We start from the raw sequence: 22,077 nt of genomic DNA on the forward strand, positions 1-22,077 counted from the left end.
GTTCTACAACAAATTTCTTGTGCGCTTTGTTCGGCTTCGCTGATCAATCAGTGGAAAATGCTGCCATCTGAAAGCAAGCAGCAGGTCGTTATTCCATATTGTCCCCAACTAGAAATTTCCTGGGTATTGCTCTGGTTTCTGCTGTCGCCAATATGCCCTTATGCCAAAGTACAGCATTACAAATAACACTAATACTACTAAAACTCGGAATACGCTCAAGTGTCCTTTTTGTAACGAAACTAAAACAGAAACTCTATGGTTTCACCATTTCACCGCCAGGCGACCCAGGCTACCTTAATTGCTCTCGCCAACATGGCTGCTTGCGCGTCGTAAACATTATAGTGAACTAGTAAACATGGAGGAAGTTCTTCCTCCATGGTCGTAACTAGAATTCTAGTTCATTATACGTAAGTGTATACGCCTGTGAAATGCTGTAGACAGTTGACGTTTAATGCAAACGGGCATTTATCGCGCTGACAAGTTTGCAGTGTTCGTGGAGGACGTCTAAGGCAAAAGGTAAGCATATTGTTCACATTCCGAGGCCGGCTGTGTGGGAAGAGCAACAATGGCCGACCGCATTGTTGCACTGGCTGCCGTTTGTTCTGGAATGTGACAGAACGGGCTGAAATGGAAAAGTCTGGAACGCACTTGATTTCAGCTGGCAGCCAAAATGTCATCGCTCATCAAGGTGGAAGTCGCGCCGATTGTTTCCGCAGATTTGCCGCAAGAAAATGGGACTCCTTTCCTAAAAAAAAAAAAAAATTAGCATATGCGTACTGTGCTTTCTTGCCTTTAATACGCGCAGGGGGTTCATGAAACGAAATGATTTTCTTGGCAGTTGGGTGATGAGCGCTGATTTGTCAAAGTCGGCCTCGTTCTGCGCGTTTCTGTTCGTGCTAGCTCACGTTAGTAAAAAAGGAAACACTGACACTGTGTTTGTACATAAAATGTTTAGCTGACTTTCAAGGTAATGCTAGTACTTTGCGGACGTAGGAACTCAAACCACTTTTTTTTTTCCATCCGTCATCGTGGCTTTTCCGCTCCGCTAATCATCCCAAGGTAGCAGGTTAGATTGAGGTGATATGGAGAAGCGCATAGATAGTGCCTTTTGAGTGCACGTAGCGGATTCACTGGGGTCTAAAAATATTCCTGGGCGATCCCGTATGATCATAGTCCATTTGCCTCTGCGGGAAGTTAAACCGCATAATTTACAAAGCATTATTTTGGGTTTCTACTATGCCCGCATTTCCTCCCGCATCAGGATTTACATTTTTAATCTCGATATGAGCTGTTTTTATCGTGAGGGTCTTGTATACGCTTGTCTGGAGTTAGTCTTTCAGTTTGTGATGCTTTTCGTCCCACTCTGACTTGTGTAAGTGTTTGTTCATGCAACTTTCCCAGCTTGAAAAATTACATCTCAACAGCATGTTCTATACAACCATCATCACTCGTCTGAATATCATGGGTTCAGTATGTTAGGTGTCATCCGGTGGCTTTGGAGATTGATAAAAAGGGGAACTGCGCAATGTTCAACCCACTAGCCCACAAAGACACACTCGTGAGCTTTGAAGAACACATTCACATTTAAATTTTATGCTGTCATTATTGTTTTTTGAACCTAATGGGTGACATCTCATCAATTGTTTTCTTCCACAGTTTCTGCCAAGATATTAAAAAAAAAACTTTCTAAAATTTCTTCAATAGGTGCTTTTTTTTTCAGTCATTCTGTGTGCCAGTATGCAAAGATCTGCATATTTCGGAACTCTGGAAATGCCTGTGTTGTTCTGGCACTCAGTGTAGCTGCAAAATGCCAATACCATTTCTGAATTTTTTTTTTCTCTCAGAAGCAAAAAGCTATCTCATGTAAGAATTCAGTAAATGGAGCAATATTGTGCAGAATAGTGCACCAACATTGGATATTTATGCCAGTGGTTATTGAACTGAATATGGAACTGTTACTTTTATATTTTTCAAAATACCTTTTTGCCAAAACCGATTGCACTTTAAGACATGCCAATGCCATTATTACTGCTAATCGGTCTTTTTTAATACAGGTTTGTCTAATTTACCTGCAGCTACTTCGGAACCCTCTGCTATGCCACCACTTATCACTGACAAGGACAAGGTGGCTCAAGCTGCAGTGCATTCTGTGGATCCAGCTTCAGACCATTTTTTGCCTGTCAGCTGCCCTGCTGCACACTCTCTGAGCTCTGGTATATTTATGCAAGCCATCACCCTCCTGCAACTGCCTGGAGCATACAACTAGAGTGAATGAAGTCATGCTTTTCAACTCAGGTTAGTTATGAGACGTAAATAATTATTAATTTTGGTATATCACCTCCTTTGACAGTGACATTTGTTGCTGATTATTATAATTAAGGCATCTACAAGGCCCATCAGGAGACATCAAACTAAACCCTAGACCACACACAGGAGCCTGCCTGCATTCCTTGGAATTTATCTTGAAAGCTTTATTGTGGCTGGAACTTACGTCTTAAGAGTCTTACAAGCAAAAACCCCTGATTGAGGTTGTCAAACTGCGCTAGATGGAAAAAAAAAAGGCATATTCTCGTTTTTTTTTAAATTTTATTATTATTATTTTTTTGTCGCGAAGTTTGAAAAATTAACCTCCTTGGCTGTATGGCTCACATTCTTTTTTTGTGTGTTTGATACCACACATTGCAGTACAATACGCTTATTTACAGGAAGATGTGCTGCCGGATTCCTGAACAAAATATGCCAAGTGCCTGTGATAGGTGGCCCCTGCTAGATTTTCTTTGGATCACATCCATACGGTCCGATATTCACATCTTTTTTTTTTTTTTTTGTCCCGAAGGTAAGGTTTGTTTTCGGTTTAACAGCTCTAAGGTTTAATTTCATGCTGCAAAGTGCAGGTTTTTTTCCTGTGAGCTGTTCCAAATACGAATTTTACTGCTCCAAAACTAAGATTTTGCTGCTCCAAAAATTGCTACAAATCCTATTTCTGATGTTGCACCCCTGATATCGGTTTCTTTCTGCACCTTGATGAAAAGTATAGAAAATGTCCACTCGGAGATTCACTCTCAGTGACAAACACACGACAACACTGAGAGTTGCACGCAGTTATCAAACTTTATTCCATCACAGATGATAAGGATAAGGATGTGTTCAGATAAGAACTACAGAGGTCCCATGACCATTTATTGTTTTCATTGAAAGTTGTGTGCGTGTTAGGCAAACGTTTCAACACAAAGAAATTAGCTTTAGTTTTGCAAGATACTGCATAGTTTTCTTGGGAAAAAAAATTGTATGTTTCTACAGGTAGAAAACGCCATTTTTGCCCTTTTAGAAAGTTTTTGTTGCGCTGTTTTTTCACTAATGGATAATCAACACGCCCAAGCAGCCGTTGTTGCAAAAAGAACCTAGAGGTTGGCTGAAATTAGCGGCCTGACGAACGTCACTGTGCCCCTTTAAGGAATCGGCGTCAAAAGTCCTATTTAGTATTTGCTGAATTTAGTTACATTTTAACTTATGCGATATCCATAGCCTTCTCAGTGCTTGTCATTTTCTGCTTGTTGGCAGTGTTGATGATTGCTTAAAGTGGAATAACTCACTATTTCTGCCAATTTCATAGAATACTAGTGACTGCTGAACTTTTTCTATATCCTGCATATCTTTTTTTGTTGCGAGGAGCTGTGCTATTCAATCCAGTTCTTAATTATATTATTTCTTTTCTCCTTCATGACAAAATTAACAATACTTAGTTCTAAAAGACCATTTTTCTAATGTTCACATAATTAGTCATAAGCAAAACGCTTTGCAGCATGATAGTTGAGGTGTAATCTTACATTTCTTTATAGCAGCAGCACGGATGAGATGAGATTAGCATTCTTGTTGACAGAGCCATCAAGGCCAGAAAAAAGGCCAGTCAATACGGAGTGAATCCGCGTATGCTTTGCAGGTTAGGTGGGAAAATTTTAAATTCCATGGAGAGCTAAACTTCATTTTGATTCCGTGGCACACTGTCTTCAGGGTTTGTTATAAGCTTTACAATAGAGACATTTAGTATAGCGTATGGACTTTCATACGATAAACGCCAGCAAATTACGGGATGTTACTCCGTGTGTCGCCTCGGCGCATTTAGTTGACCGTACGAAAACACGAGCGCATTTTTTTTTCACTCTGGAGCCAAAACTAGCCAAGTCGCGCCGGTACTTTAGTCAGTTATTTTGCTCCTGTGTTGAACACAGAGCCAGGATAACACATCACAAACTGCCAATTTCATTTTGCATCAATATTTGTGTTGTCATTATGGTGCGTACCGTTCAAAACTTCTGTTCACGGAAGCAAGCGTGTAAGCAGTGCAAGCCAAGGCAATCAACTTCATGGCATTGCCATGCCAACAAAACACCAATTTCAGGCTTAGGGACTGCTCAGCCGCTGAGCAAAATGAGAAAACAACATATAAATCACTAACTGTTTGCGCTGAAGGTAACATGAGGCAAAGCGAAAGCTCTGTGTACCATTTATTTATAGACATCAGCATGCCCAAAAACACGCTAACAAAGATAAATTCACACTGAAGCGGGTGACCTGGACGCCGCCATCTTGCCAATGCTATTTCCCCATCGTACGTGAGGGCCTGGCACGATAAACTCAAAATTTCGCGTACGCTGGCCGATCATTTGTGAGAACTCGTTCTCAGCTATCGTATAGCGCGTGCGCTGTGCGCATCACAATATTTTTGGCGTGCGCTATTTCTCTGCATGTGTTTCTGTGCGCTATACTAAAAGTCTCTAATCACTAGCTTTAAATATCGTATTGTGCAGAAGAAAATAATTCCTTTAGAGCTATGGTGATAAATTAAAGAGGAACAGAAGCATCAAAGAGCCTTAGAATTGTGAGCAAGAGCGGGTGCTACACTGTATCTGCAGATCAAGTAGTTTCCTGATCATACAACATGAAAAAACTGAAATGCTGCTTTCAAGTAAAGGGTAATTTTTAAAATGTGAAGTCTTTACCCACATACTTATCTGTCAGCATTCTACCTGTACTCATGCAACCTTTTTTTCTGCCTTATAACAAATTGTTAATGACATTTCTAAATGGCTTGCAGATTACAGTTGGCAAGGCAATTGTGTCGTGTTTGTTTTCATCTGTGTTTAATTTAAATTACAAACATAATGTGAGAATTTGAAATAATTAGAAAAAAAATGAAAGCTACCAATTTGGAAATTATAGATATGCTGGCCTTTGCCCAAAAATTTACATTTGGCTTAAACAGCTGTTGTGTGCATAAATATCAATCAAGCCATTTGTAACGTTAACATCCTTTGTATTGCAGTGAAATAATCTATAGCAATTAAGTAGCATTAAAAAGAGTGGGTTTGAAGGAATATCTCTTCAGCAATCAGTTCTGATGCAATTTTTATTGCCACCACAGGACTCCTGTTCCAGCTACTCCTGTCAGCATATACTTCGGGGAAAACATTGAAGATGCCAACCAGCTGCACATCCGGGTGGACCGTGAAAAGCTGTTGTCTTTGACAAGGGGAGGAGAGACTGGCAGCTGTTTTGTCCACCAAAATGGTCTTCAACATCCAGTATGACTTCAAACTGTTCAACACTTCTTTCATTGTGCATTTAGTGTACCTAGAGTGGTGGCTACAAAGTTCTGGAACATTTGCATAAAGTATGTCAATTTTAATCTGCTAGGAGTTGTATGTTGTGTTGTTTTGTCATAAATTTACTTGTCTTTTTTTTATATCTACACATTTCTTAGCCATTCCTATAGGAGAGGGTCCAGTTCACTAAATAAGTGATGCAATATTTTGCTCTGATATGTCTTTACATTGTGATATGCACTGTGATAAATTGTAGACATCCCTGCAGCCTAAGTAATTTTGAAATGTCCAACTCTATAAACCTGCCAAGAAAAGTAAAAGCTCGTTTATCGGGATCTCATTAACTCAGAGGTTTGGTTAACTCGTACTCACTGCGCTGTCTCGGCAAGACAGTATAGTTCAATGGCGGCAGACGCTCATTATCTCGGAGGCATTTACCTGCACATCAGTTAACTCTGAGGATGAGAGCTACTGACTTTCCTGCGTTACCGTACAATACAGCATGGATGTGCATACACAGCAGGCAGGCAACGGGAAATCCTATGTGAGACGACTTGGTCTCCGCGCTACTTGGCAAAAACAAACAGCAAAAAAAAAAAGCTGAAGGGCACGAAATGTGATGATGATAATAGCGGATCATGTAATTCATTTTGGATGAAAAACAGCACACAGGGACGTAAGACAAAGATAAGGAAACCACACGGACCAATTTTTTTGACAAAGATAAGGAAACCGCGCGGACGAGAGCTGTTTTTTAGACAAAGATAAGGAAACCACACAAACGAGCGCTTTTTTTAGGCAAAGATAAGGAAACCACACTTTTCACCAAAAATGAATGTATACCAACTCGCCCAGCTTTTCATTCTACTACAGGGGATCATATAAGCAGTGGCTAGGTGGCGCTGGTGACCATGCGCTTCAAAGGGAGAATCCATATCATCATCATCAGGGTGGCGAGACTGTATTTTGCTGTCAAAAATGACTGCCACTGCTGTCCCGCGGCTGCACTCACTGCACGCCTGATTTCTTTGTTCTTTGACCTGATTGTTTGTGATGTGATGGGGACCGCGCGCGAATCATGAAAATAAGTGCCCGTTTGCTTTGTTCGACTGTGTTTGGGGCCCGCTGCCGCTTCGCTCCACAACGATGGTGACCGCCACTCCAGTGAAGTGACGACGATGTTGTTGTTGCTGGCATGCTGACCGTTGACGACACATTATCGGAAGTTCTCGGTGAAGACTGAAATTGTTCTGGCAAAGAAAGTCATGAGCAGCCGATGTCGCGCTGTGCAAGAGGCCGCCGAGGCTCTCGCTGGACTGGGGAATTTTGCGTCAAATCACGCGACAATGAGCGTGCGCACTACAACTTGATGGGACTGAAAAAAAAAATGTTATCATGCAAATGACAATGAAAAAAACACAAAAATAATGCAGTTTTTCATGCAATAAAGGTATGTGTATGCCCAGTACATTTTTGTTTTGTTTTCATGGTAAATTCGATAATCCGGAATTCGGTTACCTCAAACATTTTTGCCAGTCCCTTGCGATCCGAATTAATGAGGTTTTACTGTAGTTTGCTGATAGTGTGAATAAACTTTGCTACCAAAACTGTGTCACTTGTATATGATTGTAAAGCTGCTTTGAGTAAAATGTAGTCAAGTGTATATTTGCCCTTGCTGCACCCAATTTTTCACATTACTGTTTCAGGAATCGCCTTGCCCTATTCTTGATATGTTCTTGGTTGGCATATTTGTCTGAACAATTGCCAAGCATGCAGGCATGCAGATAGGCCATGACATGCCAGGTACCATGACATGCAGATAGGCCTTCAAATGGAGCACTATACATGTCTAATTGTGTCTCAGCAAAATTACATATACCTACAACATTATATCTATGGAAAGTATTTTTGTTAGATGCTTATAGGGTGCTCCACATAGAATCATGAAGCAGAAGCCTGGGATTGATATGTGGCAGGAAATGCATGCACAAATATAGAATTCTGTGGGCCCGTATTCTTAGTTTGCATCGTTTTCGCCTTCAGCATATTGGTACAAACACATGAGCTCGTCAATGCTGACTGGCAACCGAACAGACATCTCTGCAATGCTGTAACCAGTGCCGGGGAAAGTAAAAATGACGCTTCGGGCATGTCAGGGGTACATGAAAACTTTGAATATCAGGGGTGGAATAATGTAACGATCCTATTCCATCCGAAAACTATTCCATTCCATCGCCTTCTCTGCCATTGGTCAAATAAAATTGAATCTGTGCATAATGAGGTTGCATTGCAGGACTTCACTGGACATCGGAAGTAAGTTAAGTGCACATAGTCGTTACCTCATATGCAATTTTGACATCATCGCCAACGGAATTGAATAGGTTTTGGAATCGCTATAAGATTTCGCCCTAGTTTTCATGCACCCCTGACCTGTCCGAAGTCTTCCGCGCTGGTAAAAGCATTGCAGAGATGTCTGTTTGCCTGTCAGCATTGACAAAAAGTTCCTGTGTTTGTACCAATCAGTTGAGAGCGAAAACGATGGAAACGAATATGGGCCCACAGAATTCTATAGTTATGCATGCATTTCCTGCCACACATCAATCCCAGGCTTCTGCTTCAGGTCGAATCTGTGTGGAGCATCTTTCGAGCACACTTAAAATTTTAAACTTGGCACACTTCTTTAAGGGTGCGGTATCTGCACCCTATTGGTTGTGCCCTTTAGGTAAGAAAGGGTGAGTGTCTGGGGACAAGCTGATTTGCATCCTTAAGGGTGAGAAATTGTTCAGCGTATATCTCACCGCAGCGCGGGCACGTTGAAGGAGCACTTTTCTTTCTTCCACCACGACTGAATGCGACGGTTGGCATCCTTTGATCTTGGCATCCATGACTGGGCATGGATAATATAGGAGGCTATGTCCCAAAAACAGCTTGGCCTGCTGTGTTCTTCCCTGACACGGAGGTGGCCCGAGCTAGCAGCGTGGCGTTTGCTCTGAGATCAAAGCTCGTGGGCCTCGTTGAACCCCCACGAAGTTCAGAACAGTGCACCTGAAAAAATTGCCATCTTTGTTTAACCTGTGTTATTCTACAGTATTCATGTGCCAGTAAAAAAAAATGGTTCTAACCAAAACTGGTCATTTTTGTGTAGTTTCTGATTTCGATTTTAACTGAATGCTGCATTTTTTAAGAATGAGCTAAGATACCGTAAGACCTGTATGCTGTCCATCCCTTCCAGATAATTTAACGTTATTTCAAATGAGAATATTGTCACGATATTGGCGACTAGGGCTAGGTTATCAGAGCCGGTGCAGGTGGAATTACAAGGTCCAAGCTTTAGGTACGTCCTTCTAGTCCGGAGCCGATTCACTTCGCCCTTTTTCTCCGAGCGCCACTTCAACGTCTTTCGCTCCGAGCGCCCCCTGGCATTCCTCCCTCCTTAAGCGTGACGCACACGGCACATGTGCACACAGGTGGACAAAAGCAAACGAAAAAAAAAGTTTGCAGATGCCGTCTTTCAGTTACCGCGTAAAATACGGCTTCATACGTAGGACATGAACTGTCTCTGGACGAGGTAGCCGACGGCCTCTCTGCTCTGGGCCATCTGGGAGGACCTCATAGTTAACGTCGCTGAGGCGCCGCAAGACTTTATATGGTCCGAAGTAACGACAAATCAGCTTTTCTGATAGGCCACAGCGTCAAACAGGAGTCCACACCCACACCTGGTCCCCGGTGTTGTAGGAAGCTTGTTTGTGGTGGAGGTTGTACCGGCGTGAATCCTTGTCCTGTTGCTGGGCGATGTGGACGCGTGCTAGTTGGCGTGCTTGCTCAGCATCTTGGGCAAAGTGTTCGGCGTCGGTAGAAAGCTCGGTATCTGTTTCGCAAGGGAGCATTGCGTCCAGCATCGTCCGAACCTCCCGGCCGTAAACTAGGCGAAACGGCGTGAAGCGTGTCGTCTCTTGTACTGCCGTATTGTACGCGAATGTCACATATGGTAGGATAGCATCCCAAGTCTTGTGCTGGGCGTCGACATACATCGCCAGCATGTCCGCAATGGTCTTATTAAGCCTTTCCGTCAGCCCGTTGGTCTGCGGATGGTAAGCAGTAGCTTTTCGATGCACCGTACCGCTGAGATGAAAAACTTCGGCCATCATTTGTGAAGTAAACGCAGTCCCTCTGTCAGTAATAATGCAGGTCGGAGCACCGTGCCGCAGCATGATCTGGTGTACAAAGAAATGGGCAACCTCCGATGCTGTACTACTAGGTAACGCTTTGGTCTCGGCATATCGAGTCAGGCAGTCTGTGGCGATGATTATCCAGCGGTTGCCCCCGGAGGATCGAGGGAAAGGACCGAGAAGGTCCATGCCGACTTGATCAAACGGTGCGCGTGGTGGTATTATGGACACGAGAAGGCCTGCAGGCTTTGATTGCGGAACCTTCCGACGCTGACATTGCCGACAGCTCTTAACATAGCGCTTAACGACAGTGGCAAGGTTGGGCCAGTAGAATGTTTTTCGTATTCTAGCAAGTGTGCGAGTATAGCCCAAGTGGCCAGAAGTTGGTTCATCGTGGCACGCGGAAAGGATTTCCTCTCGCAGAGCTGCGGGTACCACGAGGAGGTAGGTTCTCGAATCGGATCTAGAGCTGTGCTTATAGAGTACACCACTTCTCAGGCAGAGAGTTGAGAGGCTCCGAGAAAAGCACTTAGGTATTGTGGCTGGCTGACCTTCTAAATAATCGATCAGGGCTCGTAACTCTGGATCAGCGCGCTGCTGATGAGACATATCTGGAGCATCAACAGCTCCGAGAAAACTGCCAGAGTCACCCGTGTGTGGTGAAGCGAGCTCGACGGGCGCACGAGAGAGCGCGTCAGCATCTTCATGTTTATGTCCGGACTTATAGACTATAGTAAAGTCAAACTCCTGTAGGCGAAGGCTCCATCGCGCCAGGCGGCCGCATGGGTCACGCAGGTTGGCCAGCCAACACAAGGAATGGTGGTCAGTGACCACTTTAAATGGGCGACCATAAAGGTAGGGGCGAAATTTTGCAGCAGCCCAAATAATGGCGAGGCATTCCTTCTCAGTAGTTGAATAGTTCATCTCGGCGCGGTATAAAGCACGGCTGGCATAGGCGACAACTCGTTCCACACCCTCTTGACGCTGCACGAGAACCGCCCCAAGGCCAATATTACTGGCGTCAGTGTGGATTTCTGTCTCACCGTGCTCATCGAAATGGGCTAGAATAGGCGGCGATTGGAGACGGAGACGCAACTCGGTAAAAGCAGCTTCTTGCTCGTGACTCCAAACAAAAGGGGTGTCTCCCCGGGTGAGCCGAGTCAGCGGTTCAGCAAGATCAGCGAAGTTATCGATAAAACGGCGGTAATAACTGCACAAGCCGAGAAATCTGCGAACAGCTTTCTTGTCACGTGGAATCGGAAATTCCGCAACAGCAGTAAGCTTGTCAGGGTCAGGCTTCACGCCGGCAGCGCTTACGACATGACCGAGGAATTTAAGCTCTTGGTAGCCAAGTGACATTTCTGTAGCTTAAGTGTCAAGTTAGCGGATCGAAGGGCTTCGAGTACTGACCGCAGGCGCTTAAGATGTTGTGAAAACGATTCTGCGAAGACCACCACGTCATCTAGGTAGACTAGGCAACACTGCCACAGTGTCCATCATCCGCTGAAATGTGGCCGGCGCGGAACAAAGTCCGAAAGGTAGAACTTTAAATTCGTAAAGTCCGTCGGGTGTGACAAAGGCCATTTTTTCACGATCTCGCTCATCTACCTCAATCTGCCAGTAGCCACTTTTCAGATCGATTGACGAAAAGTACTTCGCACGCCGAAGGCGGTCGAGAGAGTCGTCAATCCGCGGCAAGGGGTATACATCCTTCTTGGTTACGGCGTTCAGCTTGCGGTAATCGACGCAAAAACGTAACGTGCCGTCTTTCTTTTTAACTAGAACGACTGGGGAGGACCATGGGCTATTTGAAGGCTGGATAACATCATCTTCGAGCATTTGTTTAACTTGTGACTTAATAACTTCGCGCTTGGTCGAAGAGGCGCGGTAGGGGTGCTGGTGAATTGGGCGCACATCATCGAACGTCACGATCTGGTGCTTGGCAATGGGAGTCTGATGCACTTTTGACGATGATGCAAAACACTCTCTGAATTCAAGTAACAATGAAAACAGCTGTTCACGCTGGCTCACCGATAGCTCTGAGCTAATATCGAGGTTGTCGAGGGATGTGGGCGGTGGCACGGTTTCTGTGGACAAGCACTCGGAGACTTCAGATATGCGTTCCGCGAAAGCTACGGAAGTATTCCGAAAAAGGTGTCGATACTCGTGCGAAAAATTGGTAACAAGTACCCTGGACTGACCACAGTTAAGATGGATCAAACTGCGAGCCACGCAGACTCCCTGCGTCAACAGTAACGAGAGGTTAGTTTCGGCTATTGCATCACCATCGTGAAGTGCATTGCATTTGACATTAACGAAGGTGCTGGTTCGGTGTGGAAGCGTGACACTGTCCGCGTAAACTCGAAGCACATTGAGTGGTCGCTGTGTACTGCTGAGGGCCACTGCTTTCTCAGTTGAAAACGAGACCTTAAAATCCCGGAGGTCAATAACTGCGCCATATTCACGAAGAAAATCTACTCCCAGAATTAGGCCACGTGAGCAGCTTTTCAGAACGAGGCAGCTTACCACAAATGTCGACTGTTGAATTTGAACCCTGGCCGTGCACATGCCTAGAGGAGTAAACCACCCGCAGTGGGAACGTGTGTGCCAGCCCACGGAGTCAAAACCTTCTTGAGAATCGCGGCAAACTGGCTGCTCAAAATAGAATAATCAGCGCCAGTATCCAACAAAGCTCGAACATGGCGACCATCCAGTATTACTGGTATGTCCAACGACAGCTTCTCGCGAATATCAGGCTTCTGAGTGTTTGAGTGCTCTGCGTCGGTGTACGCGGTATGCTTCACCTGCAATTCGTCGTTGTTGCGGGTGCATTGTTGCGTCGTCTGTTTCACCGGCAATTCGTCGTTGTTGCGGGTGCATTGTTGCGTTGTCTGTTTCCCCGGCAATTCGTCGTTGTTGCGGGTGCGTTGATGCGTCGTCGGTTCCACCGGCAATTCGTCGTCGTTGCGGGTGCGTCGTGGTGGCGTCGAGGTAGCGTTATAATCGGCAACTACGGACCTTTCCAGTGTCGATTCGTAGAGTTTCCGTGTCCGCGTCGATGGGGGGTCTCCCGCGCAGCGATGTCCAGCGAGCCTACCGCCGAAGGTCGCTGGTTTCAGTTTTCCCGCTGGGGGCTTGGCAATCGGCCCTGCGCTGCCCATGAGGACCTCGCAGCAGATGGCGAAGGGCGAGCCCTAGGCGACGGTGATCGAGATTGCCGCAGACGAGACGGAACACCACGGCGCTGGTCATTGAGGAAATCTTCAACGGCTCGGGGCCGTTCGTCGTAGCGAGGCCGCGGAGGATCGGCGGAAAAACCTTCGAGGCTCAGTCGACGATAGGGACAGCGCCGATAGACATGTCCCGGTTCACCGCAGTGAAAGCATAAAGGCCGTCGGTCGGGGGTACGCCACTCGTCTGCTTTCCGTCTAGACTGTCGGGAATTCGTTACGTACTGGATCACGGGGGCCGGTGTTTTTGGTACAGCTACGTTAGCAGGAATGAGGGTCGGCGACTGGGGTGGCGAGTATTGTAGCACCTCGGCGTATGTGGGACGCTGGCACTCAGGTGGCGTAAGAGGAGGAGCAGGGTGAGGTTCACAGCTTGGAAACGGAGGCCGGAGCGCTTGCTGCACTTCGTCGCGGACAACGCTCGCAATGGAGGTAGAAGCTGGTTGATGCGCGCCATACAGCAGTCTGAGTTCGTCGCGCACAATCGAACGTACGAGCTCACGTAGCACCGATGCGTCCATGCCATGCGATGGTAACTCGGCAGAGACGGAGGTGGCGTGGACGGTACGATTCTGTGCCGAAGCTCGCTGCTGAATCACGTTTTCTATCGTGGATGTTTCCGCAAGGAATTCTGCGACAGTTTTCGGTGGGCTGCGCACCAGGCCAGCAAAAAGCTGCTCTTTAACGCCAAGCATGAGGTAGCGCAGCTTTTTGTCCTCGGACATTGTAGGGTCTGCCCGCTTGAAGAGGCGTGTCATGTCTTCGATATATGCCGCGACGGTTTCGTTAGGCATTTGAACCCGAGATTGGAGAGCGCGTTCGGCCCGTTCGCGGCGATCTGAGCTACCGTAAGCAGCCGCAAGATGACGCTTGAACTCACTCCAGGAAGACCGCTGGTCTTCATGGTTCTCGAACCATGTCCGCTTTTTAGTAAACATGAAAGCCCAATCTTAGTCTTTAGCAATGGTAGTTTGTGTTCTGCTAGTGCTTTATTTTTGGTGTTTTTAGATATTACTATGCTCTAAAAAATCGCAGCCAAGCAGTAAACTTTCCCGATATGCGTAATACTTGACAAGATTGATGTGTGCAATTGAAGAGAGTGATCGAATTTTGAATCACTTTCAAGACTGTCAAAAGCTGCGGTGAATCATGTTAGAAAAATGCCTTTCATGCACATGGTCACTGGCAGGTGATGAGCCACTGAGTATATTGTCATAGTAGTGTGAAACTATATTTTGTCTCCAACTGCATTCTGGTCTTAAGCGCACAAGATATTAAATTTGATAATACTTTGCTTGTCACTATGAATATACAGTGCGCAAAGCTGTTCCAGCTGTTAGTGAAACAAGCATGTGTAAGGTGGGAGAAAACTCTGCTTTGCTCTAACATTCAAAATCAATGTGGTAAGCATTGTTATGCTGCAGACTGGGTCCACATTCCTAATATTTCATTTTTCATTTAAATCCATTTGGTCCTGTGGCTTCTTCACGCAGCCACAGTGGTTAGGTACACATATATTATGCTGAGGCATGCAAAAGGAAAGAAAAATAAAGAGCCTCTGCCCGTGTCACTGGTTAGGTACACAGTCGAACCCGGATATATTGAACTCGAAGGGGAGCGCGAATAGTTCTATATAACGATAATTCAATATACAGAAATTGGCTTGAGATGCCACTTGCGATCGTGAAAAGTGTTACTGTATTTGTCGCGTAGTCAATCCACTCATAATGAACCCACTCTCCACTTTTGCCCCCGAGAATTTGAAAAAGAAAAACGTTCAGTGGCGCATCCCGCCGTTTCGACCATCGCAACCACAGCTCATTTTTGGCAGCGCGCCAAGATGCTACGCAGCGATAATGTCACAGCGTGTTTATCTTTTGACTAATTTTCATAGAACCTGCGGTAGCAAGAAGCGAACTTGGCAGAGTGGCTGTGATGGCTTGATAGCACAAGCCTGGTTCTCTTTATCACGTCGCACTTCGGGCGGGCTCAGTCCACTGTCACAAAATCATTGGAAAACGCGATAACTACAAATGCTGTTCGAAGCGAACAGTGCTAAAACCCGGTGTCATGATCGTAGCTGGCCGCATGCTTTCGTTGATTCATAAATGCAAGAAAAATAATCTGCGCCTTAACGTCCGCAGCCGCCATAGCTTACGCTGCGCCGCACGTTCAGTACAACAAGTAAGGACAACTCTGGCAAAAAAAAAAAACAAAATTGCTGCTTCTTAAAGTCCATAGCTGCCATAGCATACGCTATGTTACAAGTTCAGCACGACGGCAAAGATGAACGATTCTCGCAAAAAATAAACTGCCGCTTCTTAACATCCGCAGCCGCCATAGCTTACGTTGCGCCGCACGTTCAGCACAAGTAAGGACAACTCTGGCAAAAGAAAAAAAAATTGCTGCTTCTTAAAGTCCTAGCCGCCATAGCATACGCTACGCTGCGAGTTCAGCACGACAGCAAAGATGAACGATTCTCGCAAAAAAAAAATTGCCGCTTCTTAACATCCGCAGCCGCCATAGCTTACGTTGCGCCGCACGTCCAGCACCACAAGGACAACTCTGGCAAAATAAAAAAAAATGCTGCTTCTTAACGTCCATAGCCTCCATAGCATACGCTATGTTGCAAGTTCAGCACGACGGCAAAGATGAACAATTCTCGAAAAAAAATTTGCCACTTCTCGCAAAAAAAACAACAAAATCTGCCGCTTCTTAACATCCGCAGCCGCCATAGCTTACGCTGCGCCGCACGTACAGCCCCACAAGGATAACTCTGGCAAAATAAAAAAATGCTGCTTCTTAACGTCCATAGCCGCTATAGCATACGCTATGTTGCAAGTTCAGCACGACGGCAAAGATGAACAATTCTCGAAAAAAAAAATTTGCCACTTCTCGCAAAAAAAAAAATCTGCCGCTTCTTAACATCCGCAGCCGCCATAGCTTACGCTGCGCCGCACGTTCAGCACAAGTAAGGACAACTCTGGCAAAAGAAAATCAATTGCTGCTTCTTAATGTCCATAGCATATGCTATGTTGCAAGCTCAGCACGACGGCAAAAATGAAAGATTTTCGAAAAAAAAACCTGCCACTTCTTAACGTCCGCAGCCGCCATAGCTTACGCTGCGCCGCACATTCAGCACAAGTAAGGATAACTGTGGCAAAAGAAACAAAATTGCTGCTTCTTAACGTCCATAGCCGCCATAGCATACGCTATGTTGAGATGTTCGGCACGACGGCAAAGATGAACGATTCTCGCAAAAAGAAACAAAATCTGCCGCTTCTTAACATTAGCAGCCGCCATAGCTTACGCTGCGCCGCACGTTCAACAGAACAAGGACAACTCTGGCAAAAGAAAAAAAATTGCTGCTGCTTAACGTCCATAGCATACGCTATGTTGCATGTTCAGCATGACAGCAGAGATGAACAAGTCTCGAAAAAAATATCTGCCACTTAACATCCGCAGCCACCATAGCTTATGTTGCGCCGCACGTTCAGCAAAACAAGTAAGGACAACTCTGGCAAAAGAAAAAAATTCTTGCTTCTTAACGTCCATAGCATATGCTATGTTGCAAGTTCAGCACGATGGCAAAGATGAACGATTCTCGCAAACAAAATCTGCCGCTTCTTAAAATCCGTAGCCGCCATAGCTTACGTTGCACCGCATGTTCAGCACAACAAGTAAGGACAACTCTGGCAAAAGAAAACAAATTGCTGCTTCTTAACGTCCATAGCATATGCTATGTTGCAAGTTCAGAATGACGGCAAAGATGAACGATTCTCGCAAAAAAAAAAACTCTGCCGCTTGTTAACATCCGCAGCCGCCATAGCTTACGTTGCTCCGCACGTTCAGCACAAGTAAGGACAACTCTGGGAAAAGAAAAAAATTGCTTCTTAAATTCCATAGCCGCCATAGCCGCTGTTGCAAGTTCAGCAAGATGGCAAAGATGAACGATTCTCGCAAAAAAAAATATCCGCTTCTTAAAGGGGTCGTGAGACGTTTTCCGGAAATTTTGCACGGCTTAGTTAAATGGAATCCTTGTCCTGCATCATATAATATACCTCGATTCGTTTCATCGCCCGCGTTGATTTAATAGCGACAAAAACAGAATTTCGATTTCCTAGCGCGCGTTCTCCTCAACTCAACAGATACGTCATAGCGCTAAGCCAATGAGAAGCTCCCGTTGCCGGAGCCTGCTGAGCCAAAGTTGACCAAGCTCGGTGTATTTTAGAGGTTCTAATTGTGCCCTACTCTACGCTCACACAGGGTTTTTTAATATGGCCGACGCCTAGGTTGCTCCGTGGGTTCCAGCGTCGCTGTGCTGCTATAGTGAACTAGAATATAGTCGCTACTGTTAAAACATGGTTACATCGTGGGCTTTGAGTCTTACGCCGACGCAACTTTTCGGGTGCCAGGTCGGCGAAGATGGACCCTGCGAGCGACCGGTACAGTAACACTTGTGTCGAAAGGCCGCGGTAACCGCGGCACAACTCCGGCTTGCAGAAGCCCCGACCGTCAGCCTCCCGATCCCAGCCGTTTCGGAACTACGCATTGGTATGTATGTCCGAGTCTTGCAGCCTAGCCTACGTTTGACCGTTGCGAGTGCGCAATCGCTAACCGAAGCTTTCGAACAGGTGCAGCTGCGGGCGGTGCGTGCCGATGCCGACTGCTCTTGAGAGCATCTGGCGAGATCCCGGCGGCGACTACGTAGTTGAAGCAGCCGTCTGGGTGTTACAGATCATCCGCATTTACTCCAAATGCTTCTTGATCATGGACTGCTAGTTGAGAACACAAGGTAAGAACCTTGAGCGAAAGGCGACATAACTTGAACAAGCGGCACCTGTTTTTCATTTTCTCGAGCAAGAAATGCTGTAATGAAATCTATTGCGGAAGGCAGTGTTAATAAAATAAAGCTTCCCCTTTAACGTTACTTACCTGCGATCATCTACACTGTCTACAGTGTTGATATTGCGCCACGTTAGTGCGAACACATCGCTGGTTTTCATATTTTTCTTGTTTTCGTAGAAGCGCATGAGCATGACGTTTCACCATGCAAATTACTGGTTTGCTTAATTCCATGCACGAGTAAATGAGAAAACACGCATCATCTGATAGTGTGAACTTGCTAAATGGAAAGGGCATGCACATTGATGTGAAGTAACGAGGGGGGCGGGGGACGCTGTCCGGACACATTTGCTTGTTTTATTAGCCAGGTATGACCTTCAGCAAGTGCAGCACTTCAAAACATAAATACATAAGGAATGCCACAAGAAATGCAGTAAATAAGTACAAAAGCAATCTCATTTCGGAGGACTCTGTGCTAAGTGAAATTGCATGCAGTGAAGTAGCCTGTCTCCTGCGGAAGCCGTGGGAAAATGCACTAAAAAACGACACAGAAAAGAAAAACACACAGAGCAGGACTGGCTTCTGCAGACGATCACTAACTAGCCCGACAACTGTTGTTATAGCCTGTCCCCACTTGCTGCCAGAACAATCACCATACCAGCACTCAAAGTTTTATTTGCTAGTTTTTTTTTACCCACTTGCATTAGGTGAGTGTTGTATAGTGTGCAAATATAATTAAAAAAATTGACTTCACTGATACCATCATCAACACCTGCACACAGTAAACCTCTCCAAAATGCTTTGACACTGACATTTTACATGTGCTGAAATGTAACAACCAAAAAAAAAGAAAGACGTTCTCCCAAAGGCCAGTACACCGAAACTTCCACAGTTTGAGTAAGTGTTGGAAATTTTACAGTTAGCAAATGAAGTTATAGAGTAGTTTTGCGGCACTTGCAGAAAGTTTGGCACGTGCCGTGTTGTGGGAAAACAACGGAGAGCTGTTGACAGAAGTGCACTTGTAGTTTATGGCTCCTTCGAATAGAATGACTCCATGCACGGAGCTGCTTAATGCATAAGTCGCATACTTAACATCTTCGTGCTATGCGGATGATATCAGCGTGCACATTGACATCGGCCACAACACTAGTATAGAGGGTGTAAGACGACTACCAGGTTTTGTCAGTCAAAAGCTGCATTGCCTTCAGGCATTATTTTGCTGCAGTAGCAAATTGTGATTGCACTGGAGTTCTAATATTGGGTGGGTCTCATTCTCTCTCAATCGCCTGCAGCAGAATTCAAAGTTTGCCATACTTCCAGGGAGAATAAATTGACAGTGAAAGTTACACTGTACAGCTTCTGTTAGACGGGAATTAATTGTACAGATGCATGAATAACTTTCAAATTTGTAAAAGACCTAAATCATATTTTCATTTTGCTATGCTGAAAAGTGAATATTGCTTTTTCTCTTGTCAACAGGAGGCACCACTACATCTGCTACAGCCAGCTTGCGCATGGCTTTGGGGATGCCTCAGCAGACATCACAGTAAAGTCCTCCCTATTTGTAATGCAAGCCAAATAAGGGAAAGGTTTCCATCTGACAGTTACACTGGTTTCCAGTTTGTGCAAGGTTTGTAGAGTCATCACCTTATTCATTCTGAAACAAGCCGGAAAATATGAGAAGAGAGAATTGCAGGACAGCTGGACTAATAACTGGAATTTTACTAAAGGATAGAGGCAAAAGAAGACTTGCACAGAGATGCACATGTAAAAAAGGCCCCAAAAGACTGACCGATTTCTTAGCCACACACACGTCCTTAGCCTTTGCAGTATAGTGTGCCTTTGGACGGATCTGTGGCTTCCCTTTTGTAACGAGTGGTTCTTGACCATAAGGAATTTGCTTTTTTTTAGATTTTGATTTTTTAGACCCTTTCTGCTTTCCACGCTTTCACTGCTTTGCGGGGTTTTTCGTGCACGTGCATTTCTGTGCGAATCTTCTTTTGCCTCTGTCCTTCAGTAACATTTCAGTTGTTAGTCAAACTTTGTCTTGTGCTCCTCTCACGTGTTTTGTCTTCTGGCTGGTTTTAAGATGAATCAGTACCAACTCATCCAGTTGTTAGTCTTGTTGATATCACTAGCCTGACTGCACCCACTGCTGGGTAAATGCTTCTCCCATATCCATCCGAATAACCCGATCCTGTGCCAGGTGCATGATTCTCGCAAACTTCCTAATTTCATCTACTTGCCCGAGTTTCTGCCGCCCCCTGCTAAACTTGCCTCCCCTTGGAATCTAAAAGACATATATAGGCTCACTTAGAATGAATTTTGTGTACTCACTCCCTTCCTTTACCTTTGACGGGTAGAATTTTTCTTCTTTTGGAACTGACCGCAGATACATCAGCTGCATCCATATGATCCCCGCAGACTTCCTAATCTCATCTGTCTGCCCGTATTTCTGCCGCCCCCTGCTACGCTTGCCTTCCCCTGGAATCTACAAGACATATATAGGCTCACTTAGAATGAATTTTGTGTGTTCACTCCCCACCTATACCTTTGATGGGTGGACTTTGTTTTAGCACTGACCGCAAATGCATCATAATTGTGCAGTTGTGTATATACCTGCTTGTATAGATGTCTCTCCCATATCTATCCAAATAACCCGATCCTCTGTCAGCTGCATCCATCTGATCCCCGCAAACTTTTTATCTGCCTGCCTGAGTTTCCGCTGCCCCCTGCTATACTTGCCTTCCCTTGGAATCTACAAGACATATATAGGCTCACTTAGAATGAATTTTGTGTACTCAATCTCTAACTATACCTTTGTCGGATGCATTTTTTTTTTATTTAGCACTGACCTCAACACATCATGATTGTGAAGCTGTATATACACATTTGTATATTTAGGAGAGAGGAAGACAGCAAAGAAGCGTGAATAAAAGATGCCTTGCTCTAGGTCAACTTCCTTCTAGCCTAAAAATTTTGTATGCACTGATGAACCTGCGGCCAACCAATAAATTATTTTGAAAGCAACATGTCTCTAACACTCATTTGGCAACATTAGATAATGCCCAAATGTACTACAAAGTGGTGGTCCTTGTGGCACTGACAAACCTAGATTTTCTAGTTGCCGCGTTCACCTTTACACGACCTTGAAAAATAGTGGCTCATGGGGAATAGAAAAATCAAACCGTTTTCTGCAAAAGCTGCTTTGAAAGGTGGCCACTGTTTTCAGCATTTTGCAGTCTCATTCAGAAGCAAGCCAGCATAATCTGCAATCTGTAGACATGCATACAATAATATGTGCCTTATACTTTGAAATGTACCAGACTTTAACCAGTCATAAAACAGCGTGCTGAAAAGGTATGTATAGTAAAGCCTCCTTCGTTGATGATACCCGTAGTTTGCATGAAAACATCTGCACTAGAACCTGCATGACGTTGAGTTAATTGGCCTTCTGGTTGAATATGCCACCAAAATGCTGGTAATACAATGAACTTTGTCGGTGCTGGGGTCAAGTCTAGAAATATAAAGTTGGGATGATTTAATTGTGAAACCTTGCTGCTGAATTCACTGCAGGCTAGAATGTAACAGGATTAAAGGGCAGCTGTAGACGTAAGGGCAGTCCACATTGTCACGGCATCTTATGCGTCCTAGTACACATATCTACATACCGTGCATGTTTTGCTAGTAAACAATGTAACCACAGATTTGCGAAGCTCCAAGAATGCTACACTGATGCTGTTTGAGTAGCTGCTTGTGTCGCTGAATATTGTGAAAGCCTTTTGATGGAACGAAAACCGCTTGGTGAATACTTATGCAGAGTGAGGTTGGTCAGGAGCGCAGGTGATATGTACACCCTCGCAATTTAACCATACAAGCACAGACTATGACACTCATACAAATTGAAAAATATAAGGGAAGGAATTGAACTGAAGACTTCGCGGTTCGACAGTCCAAACTTCTACTACATATGCTTTGGGCTGTGTGTGCTAGCCCGCCTGCAATCTGATTGCCCGAGCTAGGAAAATGGTACACACCCATATGAGCACCACTCCCAGCACTCTGTAACATGTACATAGAAGTGCAGGTGCTTGGGATAAACTTTGGCTGCTGCAATACACCTCAAACAATGGCATGTTAGCCAGAATAGCAGGTTGGGCTTGTTGGTTTTCCATCCTGAGGTAACAGCGCAAAACGTGGATGGGAGCACAAGACGAGAAGACGATGAGA

General features: G+C 45.0%; 2 long non-coding RNA genes across 3 annotated transcripts; both read left to right on the plus strand.

Moving 5' to 3' along the window:
• Positions 1–334: 334 nt before the first annotated feature.
• On the plus strand, positions 335–7,266 carry LOC146196657 (uncharacterized). Of its 2 annotated transcripts, none has more exons than XR_014705645.1 (4): positions 335–516; positions 2,055–2,295; positions 2,706–2,836; positions 5,423–7,266. It is a non-coding gene; the product is annotated as an uncharacterized LOC146196657 (long non-coding RNA). The 2 variants fall into 2 exon arrangements; XR_014705644.1 differs by having other exon boundaries at positions 2,076–2,295.
• Positions 7,267–17,294: 10,028 nt separating this feature from the next.
• Positions 17,295–20,868, plus strand: LOC146196658 (uncharacterized). Its single transcript, XR_014706135.1, has 3 exons — positions 17,295–17,797; positions 19,327–19,477; positions 20,696–20,868. It is a non-coding gene; the product is annotated as an uncharacterized LOC146196658 (long non-coding RNA).
• Positions 20,869–22,077: the final 1,209 nt, after the last annotated feature.

This window comes from Amblyomma maculatum, chromosome 3 (assembly GCF_055883805.1).
Source record: "Amblyomma maculatum isolate TAMU_Amacu chromosome 3, ASM5588380v1, whole genome shotgun sequence".
NCBI lineage: Eukaryota > Metazoa > Arthropoda > Arachnida > Ixodida > Ixodidae > Amblyomma > Amblyomma maculatum.